The sequence below is a fragment of the Choloepus didactylus genome, chromosome 8 (assembly GCF_015220235.1).
Source record: "Choloepus didactylus isolate mChoDid1 chromosome 8, mChoDid1.pri, whole genome shotgun sequence".
NCBI lineage: Eukaryota > Metazoa > Chordata > Mammalia > Pilosa > Megalonychidae > Choloepus > Choloepus didactylus.
In genome coordinates this window covers 69,020,177-69,033,187 of record NC_051314.1, presented here as the reverse complement: position 1 = coordinate 69,033,187, position 13,011 = coordinate 69,020,177, and the positions used below count along the sequence as shown (strand labels likewise).

Genomic DNA, 13,011 nt, shown 5'->3' with positions numbered 1-13,011 from the left:
CCGTCATCAAGAATCTATAAACTGGGTGGTTAATTCAGGGCTCTGGGACCTCTTTTCCAGACTATTTTTAGCCAATTCTTTAGCTTAGCTGAAATCTATTTGTGTGTGTGTATGTATGCATATGTGCATACACATGCACAATAACATCTTTGGGGAAGAACTCTTTCTTAGTAACTGTTTTGCTGTTTAAGATTAAATTATGGCTGCAACTTTTTCAGCCATCAGCAACTGTGCAAAGTATTACAACAATATCTGCTTTTCAGAGCTCACGCTCATGACCTTCACCTCTTTAGCACCTTTAATATCACAGGATAATTTTAGAGCCTTTTAAAGAACCCTGGAGTATTGTCAGCATTTCCTGTCTTTACATTTTTACTCAAGTAAATCACAATCCACTAAAAATTGAGTAGCTACAGTTCAAAGTTGGCAAAAGTTTGATAAATCGCTGCTCTATGCATCAACAGTCCTGTGCAGCTTATGAATTGAACACAGCAACCTCTCGTTGCTTTGAAATTCCTTTCATCTTTTCCAAGGTATCTACCAATTTCTTCTGCTTTTGGGTGCAAAATGTGTCACCTTAGAGGAATACTTTTGCCATACTTACGTAATATACCTCCAGCTACTTATCTTCCATTCTCAGAGCCCCAAAAGCTCTTGGGTGTTTCTTTGCAAAAATAGTAACTGTGGTCATTCTTTTTAATAAAATTTGTTGTACTTATACCAAATTTACATCCTATTGCTCTGTTTCTGTGACTTTCTACATATGCAAAAACTTTCTGTTTTAGTATTGAATCATAATTTACTATTTTTAAAGACATTTTATATGCAGTTAAAGTCAAATGTGTATTACCAACAATACACTTGAATACAATTGCTATGTCCAAGTTTGCACAAATGCAGGTTAATGACAGCAATATCTAACTGCTCTCGGGCCAATGGTGATTTTGAGATATCACTGTAATCAATGAAATCACAATGTAAAACAATTTCCCTTTGGGGTAAAATGTATATCACAGAATCAATGCAACACAGTATCTGTGGCATTAATGAATATCCCTTTCTGTTAAAAAAAATCATTTCCAAAGATGACTGTCAGAAATGCTTCCCATCCCACATGCCACTCCTCCCATCAAGAGAAAAAAATTATCTCCCATCCCCCAATCTGGGTTGGCTTTCTGACTTGCTTTCACCAAGAGTGTGATGGTTAGGTTCATGTGTCAACTTGGCCAGGTGATGGTGTCCAGGTGTCTGGTCAAGCAAGCAATGGCCTAATTGTTACTGAAAGGACATTCGTGGCTGGTTAATGAACCAGAAGGCTGGTTTACTAAATCATCAGTCAATTGGCTGCAGCTGTGACTGATCACATCAACAAAGGGCATGTCTTCCACGATGAGAGAATGCAATCAACTGGATTTAATCCAATCAGTTGAAGACTTTTAAGGGACACAGATAGAGGACCTTCACCTCTTCGGCTAACCAACGAAGCGTTTCCTGAGGAGTTCATCAAAATTGCCAGTTCATTCCTGAGGAGTTCAACAAACACGTTCTTTGAAGTTGCTAGTTCGCTGCTTGAGGAGTTCATTGAACATCTTCATTGGAGGTGCCAGTTTGCTGCCTGCCCTACGGAATTTGGACTCATGCATACCCACAGTTACATGAGACGCTTTTATAAAATCTTATGTTTATAGATATCTCTTATTGATTCTGTTTCCCTAGAGAACTCTAAGTAATACAAAGAGAATGTGCCAGAAGTGAGGTTCTGAGACTGCGAGTCCAAGTCTTAAAATGTCTGGTAGCTTCCACTTCTGCCCTCTTTGGAATGGAGTCATCGCCACCAAGTAAAGAAGTTTGGACTAGGGTCTAGACCAAGGGTTGGCAAACTATGGCTCAGTGGGTCAAATACGGCCAGACGCCTGTGTTTCTACTGTGCATGAGCTAACATTTTAACATTTTAAAAGAGCTATTAAAGAAAAAAAAGCAGCAGCAGCTACAGAGATCTTATGGGCTCACAAAGCCTAAAATATTTATTAACTGGCCTTTTTCAGAAAAGTCTGACTCCTGGGTCAGACTACTGAATAATCACATGGAGAGAGAGGCTCAACCAGCTACCAGCCTTTCCAGCCACCTGAGCTCAGGCCCTAGACAAGAGTGAAGCCACCTTGGATGGCCCAGTGGTGGCAACTCCCAGCCAAATGCAGCCACAGTACTGGCTCCTGCTAGTGCTATGCTATGCAGAGACAAGACATCTCGCCAAGGTCTGCCCAGACTGCAGAGCTGTGAGCAAATAAATCATCGTGCTTAAGCCACTAAGTTTGGGTTTTATTTTTGCTCTTTAATGAAGCAACAGATCGTGAAAACTGCTTCCCTGGCAGAGATCTCAGAATAGGAGCTCTTATAGTATAGAATAAAAAGGGGAAAAAGGCTATAGGAGTGACAAGAAAAGGTAAGATAAGAATATGGAGTAGCTAAGATCAAATAAAATACATAGATGATGAGGTTGCTCCTCATATTAATGAGGAACTTCTTTAGCATATTGAAAATAAGGTTGTATCAGAGTAAGATGCTACAATAAGAAGAAAAAAGGGCCCAAATTTTATCCCAAGAGACAACCCCAATTCTGCCTTAAACTGGGTTGGATAAGGATTTACTTTTAGAGGTTCCATTTCTTCATCTACAAAATGGGGACAATAAAAGCTACTTCCCAGCTTATTTTTAAGGATTAGACATAAGAATATAAAGTGCCTAGCACAGCACCAGGCATTTAAATAGTGGACACACTACCTTGCATGTGTTTCTAAAATAGAGGTAATACCTATTCTATCAGAAAGGTTTATTAATAAGAGCAAATTCAAAAGCACATGTGAAAATGCTTTGCAAAAAGTATTAAACAAGCCCTATAGAATAACATTATTACAATCTATAAAAATTTGTACTTTTTTGGGGTGCATGGTAACTTTTTAAAAATAAGTATATTTGTATGGTTGGTTGATTTTATATCATTATTGGCATTAAGTTTAAGTCTTTTATCAGCTTTAATTACTTCTTCCAGTTATTCATCTGTCTTCAGAATGGGAGGACAGAACAAGATCTTAGGAATGAAAACAGAGATATGAGGAACTTTGTTCTTTTTTGTGTGTGTTACAGCCAACACCCCGTCTACTTAGCAGAGTGTCTTCTGTGCAGTTCCATTTTGTGTCCTCCTTAACTCCACCAGGAGCTAGTACTGTGCTTGGTATATGAGAGGTGCTAAAATATTTACTAAATATAGGAGAGGGCAAGCCAAAATTCCTTGGAAGAATTAAGGAGAAATCCCTTTAACCTGATTTTTACATGCAGTTCAATGGAGGTGGGGGTTCATCTTGGAAAGATGACCCTAAAATGTCCAGCTAATGTAATATCCCTGTACACAAAATTTCTAAGTTTGAAGACTAAGGGCACAGGGCAGTGATTCTCAAAGTGTAGTGCTCAGACCTGAGTTGGCATCACTTGGGAACCTGTTAGAAATTCAAATTCTAGTGCCCCACTCCTGACCTACAGAATTAGAAATTCTGGAGGTAGGGTCCAGTAAATGGTGGTTTAACAAGGCCTAAAGGTGATTCTAATACATATTAAAATTTGAGAATCACTGGCAAGAGAAAGGTATTTCTACTATCAACTACCTTTGATGAAATGTCCAACCTCTCTGAGTTTTATAAACTAGCTCCTTTAGATGATATGACTACTGGCTAATTATTCAAATGATCCTTGCCTCCAAGTATAAAAAAATTTGCCAGTGTTGTTTCTATCCACCCATAATCCCCATAATAAAATAAAAACACACTACTTTGCAATTCTCACCACATACATTAACAGCAATAGGCAAGCATTATCTGTGAGGCTGATTTAAATGTTACTTATTGCTATGTAAGAACAGATAAATGAAATGTCGAAGCCAAATCTTCCAACAAAATACTTAATGAATTCGGTGGATAAATCAGACATGGAGACATTCATGGCAGGTTTGGGTGAAGGTAATTCAATGTATTATGATGTATCAGGCAGTGTCCATACCCTTTATGAAACCTCCTCTGCTCTCAACCATGCTGAAGCATCCATGGACATACTTTGAGTCTCCCCAACCCAGACAACTGGACCCAGGTGGGATCCCAAGTGAAGGACACCCAAGCCTCGGTACAGTAATCTACCTATGACCTCTGTGTCCTGGCTCAAAAATTTTAACTGGTCAAGCGGATTATCTCTTTCAAGAATCTGCATCAAGAAACACAAGAAGACCCTGCCAACTAGCAGTGGGAACTGAACTAGAAAAGCAGTGAATTCTCAGGGAACATCTTGAACTGCCCTGCTGGCTTACTGCCAGGCTGAAGTTATGTGGAGAACAGCAGGTATGAAGAAGTGGGGAAAGCCAGTCTATTACAAGTGGAGGATAGAGCAGGTAGGAGAGAGAAATGAGTCTAGGACGTGCAGGACAGATGGGACAAAGGAACCAACCCCTGGTCTAGAGCAGCAATGGCCCCCGCAGGATTTCCAATCTCTCCCTCTCCCCTCTCCCTCACCTGCTCCCACTCAAGCAATGAGAGGGCTATTCCTCACAAGCAAAGGAGCTAAGCTATGACACATAATTGCCCTTCAATGGAGGAGTAAACATCTCTGTATTTCCTTATCTACAGATTCATAATAGGATGCAAACAGCTTCCAAGATTATCTAAATGAATTATTATAGGTGTTTAAAATGAGGGTGAACTGTTTTCTTTTCAAATGATCCCTCTGCTTATCAAGGCAATGTTTTCTAAATTAAGTATGAAGCAGAAAGTCTTTTGTGCACTTTTAATTAATCCTAATTATGAGTGCTCATGTAAGTTCTCCAAGTGGGCAGAAATGCTTAGTGTGGGGGGTCAAAGAAAATAAGGCAGTGAGGGAGGAAAAACCACCCGTTTTTGTTGCTTTTTAGTTAAATTTGTCAAATGTAATAAACAGCTTTAAAAATACCTGCCTTTAGGGTGGTTTTCAAAACAGTGAAAACATACACAAACCATAAAGCACTTGTTAATTTGTTTCTCTTCATCCTTACATGTTGCTTAGAGACTCTTTTTCAAGGCTCAAATACACAGATTCTTGCAAATTTAGAAAACAAGCAGACTTGCAAAGAAGCTTCAAAAAGGCAACCAGTGAGAGGTAAAAATTTATTTGGTAATGATCAACCCACATTTCTCCAAACAACTCCTGAAACATATTATTGAATGCTAGGGTGACGAAGGCAAACTTCAAAATTTGCCATCTCCAGTTACATGGCAATCTGCTTTGAGTTTCACACACATTAAAATATGTGATATTCCTTTATTCCTTATTGAAGGGGAAACTAGAGGGAAGTCAACCACCAACTGAGAAAAACGACCTTCAAATACTTTTGGTTTAAGACAATCAGGGGACCACTGAAAGACTGGGTGTACATCACAATTTTTGGTACTAAGAGTGTTCAGGTGATGTTGATCACGATTAGGGATAAACTAATCAAAGCACCAGAATGTAGAAATGGGAAAGATAAAACACCAACAAATATATACATAATCTGTTATATATATACACGCACATATATACATATATAATCTGTTATATATATACATAAATACATAATCATAATTTTCTTGCTCTTTAATTTAAAATTAGGGCACACAGTTGTATATCATATTGTTAAACAGATAAATTACAGAATCATGGTATTACAAAAGACTTGATTCTTTCTCTTAAAACTCCTGGGTGCACTTATGTACTTGTTTACAGTTTATTAGTTACCTGACAGCCTGCGGAAAGAAACAGAAGGTAATAGATGCCTCTGACGCTTGAAGATCAACAAACCACAACTCAACTGATAGTAGCAGTGGGGAAATCATTAGATTTACCAGAAGCTTATGACCAGTTTCAGAAGCACACCCCTCTCTATGAAAAAAGGATGCATTTTGATCACCTTTTTAAATATCCAAATACATAGGTATCAAAAGGATTTTTATGGGAATAACAGCAACTAACAGAGGGAATCATAAGGTCAGGCCAGCTTCATTGAACTTGATAAACAGCCTCTATTTGTAGGTAAGGAAACATAATTAGATTCAACTATGAAGAAGACATTTGAATTAGCCTCATAGCTCAAACATCCTCAGTCCTCACTGAGCTTACACGCCAGCTCAAGCCCAGACATTTGTAAAGCATCACAACTGTCTTGGAGAGGCAGTCCTGTAGTAGGGCTAAAGATCCAAGCTGTAGTTTCAATTCTGCCACTCCAGCAAGTCGTTTAACTTCTCTGAATATTGATTTCCTCATATGGATCAGAGAGGAAATATGTGTATGGTAGGGAGGAGGAAGGTGACGTTTTCCGAGCATTTCCTCACAGCCAGATTGTCCTTACATCATCTCATCCCATCCTCATGCCAGTCCTTGACTTTACAGAGATGGAGCAGAGGACAGAGGGGTAAACTGCTCAGAGTCACAGGGGACGTAGTACAGATAGGATTTAAACCCTGGTCTATCTGGTGTGGTCATCCTGGTCATCTATCTCTCGTTCCATGTAACCTGATATGTTTTTTGATGCCTGGTTTGCTCAGGTCCCTTTCAACCGAGCAGGCAATACTTGCTGTTGGGCGTAGAGAACAGAACAGAGATTCCAGTCCTGCAAGTTTGGTTTCTTCTAATCTCAGTGAAGGGTCCTCCTGTTGCACAATGAGAATTAGCTGTGACACTGATACCATATGTCTCCAGAGGGCACCAGCCAAATCTTCAAAGCCACCTTTTCAAAATTCTTTGGAGGTGAGTTTATATTTATTATGAAGGCATGACAATTATCAGCAACTTGAGTCCAACTAATTCTCATATTTCTATTTTTAAATTACTTGAATCAGAGGAAAAGACCAAGTATCATTAATTATGGAACTTTCTGTTGAGTTTTATAAAAAGCTTGCCATTTTGCAGAAAAAATCTGAAGCCAGCTAAAGAGAAATGCTGACAGTCTATGTCTTCAGGCAATAATGGCCTTTGGGGTAAAATTATGGTCTTGTGCTTGTGGAGACTGCCAGTGCTACTTGCTCTACAATTAAAAGTCTTTATAGAGGGTGCTTCTAAAAAGTGCATCCCACACATGCATGTAACGTTGAAGCCATCAAGCCGAATTAAAGAAGCAGAGCTATTCTCCAAGTGAGACAGATTTGGAACATTCCTAATAGATAATAGGAAATCCTTCCAACATATGATATCCAATTACTGAATTTTAAAACACTTGAAAGGGCTGTGGTAGGAAGTCTCTGATAAAGTAGGGTTGAGCAGATAGAGCTGCTCCAGGCATTCCTGGGGATCTCAGGAGCCAAGTGCAAGGATGTTTTGGTTCCAAATTAAGGAAAGGAGGGCAAGTTCTACAAGTTATGAATTCTGACCTAAGCCTCTCAGCATAGAATAAAATGGGTTAATAAAATTGAAAACAAATGAGAAGGAACCTAGCGGTAACACAATTTGTTTACTTGTATAGACCCCCTTAAAACCAATCCAGAGGAACAAATAACCAATATATAAAATGCTTTAAAATAAGCTTTTAAAAAAGTTTGTGACTTGAAACATCCAGCCACAGTTTATAGGCAATCATAGCTCCCATGGCCAATGGAAATACTTCTCCATCAAGAGAGCTAAACTAATCCTACTGGGCTAATATTTAACCACTGCTTTTTTATGGGTACTTAGGTGGCAACAAAATTGGTGGCTGTTTGGGGACATAGCTACACTGCCCATCATGGACAGCTCACTTTGTAAGGCAACTCAAGGCTACTGCCCCACCCCTCCTGAATGACACGTGGACAGACTAGACAATATACTGGCCGAAGGTCGAGCTTTAAGGCCACTATATTTCAGACATCACCAGAATCAAAGTTCCTCCTTCCCATTTGAAGTAACCAGTACAATTCATTTCTCTAGAGAAGCTTCCATCAATATCAAGCCTGGAAGCCTCTTTAATACTTTAAGATTAAAATAAAAACAGCTGGTGAAGAGGTGGAAGCATGTCAGCGGCAAACACTCTATAAGGGGAACACAGAGCTAGGCTAACGACAAAGCAACAGGAAGTCAAGCACACGCAAGTTTCAGAAATACACTGAAATATTATTTTAAAACTTCCATCCTTGATGTAATCTCATTCTCTGTATTTTAGCGCTTTTGCGATATCTGAGGGAAGGGGCAGGAAAATAACAATGGTGAATAAAATGAATTCTGATTAAGTAACACCTGGGCCTGAGAGCCAGGTACCAGTTAACCACTGAGTGTAAGAACTCTGTCCTTATTTTTAGATCTAGCAGGATGCAATATGCTTAAGAATACCTTCCCCCCTCCCCACCAACAGGAGGGCAGGAGAAATAAGATATTTATAATCAACTTTACTTAGGATTTTCAAACTTGATATATACCAAGTAACAGGTATTATGTCCATTTGTCATTTTCCTGGGTGAAGGGGTCAAAAATAATTGAACACTTTGAAAATAATACTTAGTACCTATGTTATATATGAACATTTTTAGTCAAGCTAGATTTGTAAGGGAAGTATCAGTTTCTAGAAGAGAACTGAAAAATGTAAAGGCAACTCTAAAACTTGGTGTACACTTACATGTTCATTTTAATTACCAGGTAAAACATTTCTGGAAGGGATTATTTCTCTTGGACTCACCCTGTAACACAAAGTCTTAGTTGTTGAAACCTCATACCGTTTAAGAAAAGGAGGGTACAGAAACACAGGACTTAAAAACTTAGTTGAATTAGTTAAAACTCTTTGTATTGCCACCACTTCAATGAAATTATGTGTATTACTGATAGTTCACATGTGAAATTAAGATACTGTTGAAAAACCTTCAAAAAGGTTACACTGCAATTCAGCACTGAAACAAAATGATTGTGTAAACAATGGGCAGAGTTACAGTTAAGTCTTCAGTGCTGTTTTTTTTTCTTACTAGTATATAAAACAATAGTGTCTAAAATTGATGATGTCTTAGTATATGAAATATTGATTTCTTTGAAATATCAGTGCAATCCCTATGAACTTCAAAAGAATTCTTTTTCCAGCTCTGACCAAGAAGTAACCAAACAGCTACAGCAGCCTTTTCCCAAGCTATCAACATTCATATGCTCTCCTCCCAGGCAGCAGGGGGAGTTGCTGAAAGTAGATTTGAGAGTCAGACTCCCTGGGTTCAAATTCTTGCTCTGCCACTTAATAGTTGCGTGACCCTGGACAAGTTACCATCTTTTCTGGGCTTCAGTTTCCTCACCTATAAAATGGGAATAAATGGTACCCACCTTACAGGGCTGTTACAAGAATTCAATGAGGTAGTATTTACAAAGAGCTCGAAAGAGAACCTGGCACATACTAAGCAACAAAGAGGGGCTTGTTAAAGAAAACTAGGGCCCAGATTTTGATCTGAAGCTGTTCTCCACTGAAAGGAACCAGGGATTCTTAGAATAGAAGTAATTACATATCTTGGAACAGGGAAATCACAAGATGGCAAGGCCCAACTTGTGATTGTTCGAAAGGTAGAAGGCATTCAAAGATGTTGGGGATAGTGCTGAAAAGAAAAAATCACTGGCCTAGATGGGAAAACATAGGCATATAAATGAATTGAAATGTGCAAAGCATGATTTTGCAATGATACACAATCAAGAAAAGTTAATATAAGGTACACAATGAGGTGCTCTTGTGCAAAAGAGGGGAGAAAAATACACATTCAATTTTTGGTTGATTTTAATAAATAGAAGAATGCTATGTATTTTGTTGCTTCTATTAAATATTTATCTAATAAATAAGTAGAAAAGGGCAAATACAGGAAACGCAGTGGCACTACTCCTAGGAAAGGTAGGGAATATACAGATAACAGGAAAGCTTTAACACACTTAATAACCAGCGGGAAAGAAAAGTGAGCAGTGTGTGTCAAGATGAATAAATTAGCTGAATGTTCTACAAGGTGAACTAACTGCAGACTTCATCCCTCATATCCTAGGAGATGATACCCTTCAATAAACCCTACTAATTAGAGTGAGACCTAGTAAAACATATAAGCATCCAATGATGTAAATGGACAGACAAACACTAGGTTGACAGGATAATGGTCTGTGAAACATCGGCCAAGCAAAACCAATAGAGAAGAAAACACTCTGGGGGAAGCACCACACTTCAAAACACTAGGACCTGTATGGAAAGTATGGCCACAAAATCGTATTGATGTAACATAATGGAAGCCAAATATTAAAAGGGGCCTAGCCAAATGATCGGTGGCCTGGATTTGAATGAACTTAGAAATGACCAAAATCAATCAGTCCATAAGATCCTGTTTTATCACTTATCAGAATCGTATCTAGATCCTGTCTCCTCAGTTGGTCAGAACATTTTTCTGACTCTGACAAGGTTTCTGTAACTCTGAAAATGTACTCCTGTATTAACTGTATCCCTAGAAAAGTATCAAAATAGACACTGCACTCACACTAGAAGTTATCCCAATGTATGTTGCTACAAACCTAGGAAAGTAAAAGTTTAAGAATAACAAATGAATACCCATGGTGCTGGTATTAGAGAATAGGTTTAAATGTGTTATGCAAGTTTCATTATCACTGGATCTCTCTGTGGCTTTGTGTGCTGTTTACAGCTTTTGAAGTGTTCAAAAGAATCATCATTGTAGTTTACATTGTTAAAAGAAATTTAAGTCTTCAAACCACGGTTAAACAGATTTAGGAAATGTTTAGGCAATTGATTTTCAAAGTTTGGCTTTAACTAAAAATTTAATAGTTTGACATTAAAGTACAAATAATAGCAAGTGCTTTACTCCACGAACAAAAACCCCTTCTACAATAAAAAATATATAAAGTGGGTCACAAGAAGAAGCTGTAAACTATATTTCTCCACATGAAAGACTATTCAGTACAGCAGTCCACTCTTCCTTCATAATGACCCCAAGGGAAACAAAAGATAAAAGCAAAAATAGAAGAAGAGATGAGAAAGAAATGCTACAGTTGATAAGAGTTTCTCTTCCCTAGTTTGTCTGCTGAAAGTAGGACATGGGGATAATTGGAAATTAACCACAACAGACTGTGGCTTCAGTTTGTTGAGTAAATGTAATCAGACATGTATAGCTTAACAACAAATTCCATCTCTTTGAGCTTTGAAATAAGAATTAAGAATGCTTATCTGTCTGGAGTGATTAAATAAAACACTAAGGTTTTAGATGTGGAAGGAGTAAAGAGAAGAGCTGAGAAACACTCTTACGATTTCACTGACCCATTTCTCCCTGAAGAAGGGGTTTAACCAAAATCACCTCCACATCTTTGGATCTGCTCATCCCTGGAAGCTACTCCCCTTACTAATTTAATGTTTTTCCTTTTGAAAACCTGGATATTATTCTTTCTAAAACTCTTCTCCCTCCTCTGCAGCCCCCAACTAATACATACAGTTTGTAGGGGAGAAAGGTGAGAAAGAGAAGGGATTCACTGAGCACCAACATGTGCCAGGCATTGAGGGCAGAGAGGGGGCAAGTTTCCATTATCATCTTATTTCATTACCATGAATCTGGGGAGCTGGGCATTATCACCCTAGCTTTAAAGATAAAAATCTGAAGTTCTGAGGAAGTGAGCAATATGCCCATGGTCCTCATAGAAGGTAAATGTGCAGACCTATGTCCAGGTCTGCCACCAAAACCTGCAGGCTCTCCCATTGTCCCATGCTGCCTTTTGGTTCTTTGCCTCCCTCTTTAGACTGGAACTGCCTGTCAACAGTTTTTCTCAGACTAATTGCCAAGTCAAAAACCTCAAACTCAGCATCCAAAAAAAGCAGCACTATTAAGGCTCTGGTCTAATTCTCATTTGTTTATCCAATGGCCATACCTCACCTAAGAGGCTGTATTGTTCCTTCCTGAATTTCAATAGCACTCTTTGTGGACTGGAGAATTTGAATTGTAACCTGTACCAAGAAGAGGCACAGGTACTTATTATAAGCTTTCTACCAGCCAGATACAGTGTGCTGAGCTTTCCACACCAGCCTGACCCTCAGTGTCAGGTCTGGAAAAGACTGCTAACATCGTGACACTCCCAGAAGCCGACAGAGTGTAATCCTCTCTTACTGACAGTCTTCACTATACTCTATGTTCAGTCAGGTCAGAGTAAAGACTTTAAAACCAGCCTCTGAAGCCATTAGAGCCAGATCAATTAAGATCATTTTTTAAAGCTCTAAGTAGAAAATAAATCAACATTCCATGTATTTTAAAATATAACATGAGAAAAATAAGTGTTAAGGACAAGTAGAGGACAGTCTACCTATTGGTTTTTCTTACAATTATCATGCGTACGGAATAGTCACCAGGATTTGAGTTTTGCTTATTTTTACCTCATTTTTAAAAACTTATCTGAAGAGGCAAGTGTGCCAGTTTGGATGTATTATGTCCACCAAAACGCCAATATCTTTGACGCAGTTTGTGGGGGCAGACGAATTAGTGTTGATTAGGTTGGAATCTTTGGATGGGTTGTTTTCATGGAGATGTGACTAGTAGCATCTTTGATTAGGGTGTGACCTGTGATGGGATTGTTTCCATGGAGGTGTGGCCCCACTCATTCAGCCTGGGTCTTGATTTAATTATTTAAGCCCTATAAAAGCTCAGAAATAGAAGGACTGCAGAGAAGCTGCAGCTGAGAGACATTCTGAAGACGGCCATTGAAAGCTGACATTTTGGAGAATGCCAAATGCAACCTGGGAGCAAGCAGATGCCAGCTACGTGCCTTCCCAGCTAAACAGAGGTTTTCCAGATGCCAATGGCCTTTCTCCAGTGAAGGTACCCTAGTGCTGATGCTTTACCTTGGAAACCTTATGGCCCTAAGACTGTAACTCTGTAACCAAATAAACCCCCTTTTTAAAAGCCAATCCATTTCTGGTGTTTTACAAAATGGCAGCATTAGCAAATTGGAACAGCAAGAAAAGAGTATTTCTACTTATTTACTATATGCACTATGAATACA

At 38.7% G+C, this 13,011-nt stretch overlaps 1 protein-coding gene and 1 pseudogene across 3 annotated transcripts in view; one reads left to right on the top strand and one right to left on the bottom strand.

The window, feature by feature from the left end:
- The window catches only part of PPM1H (protein phosphatase, Mg2+/Mn2+ dependent 1H), a 311,989-nt gene that overhangs the window by 260,618 nt on the left and 38,360 nt on the right, over positions 1 to 13,011 (bottom strand). The window lies entirely within an intron of this gene.
- Positions 11,641 to 13,011, top strand: part of LOC119541563 — a 38,413-nt pseudogene continuing 37,042 nt past the window's right edge.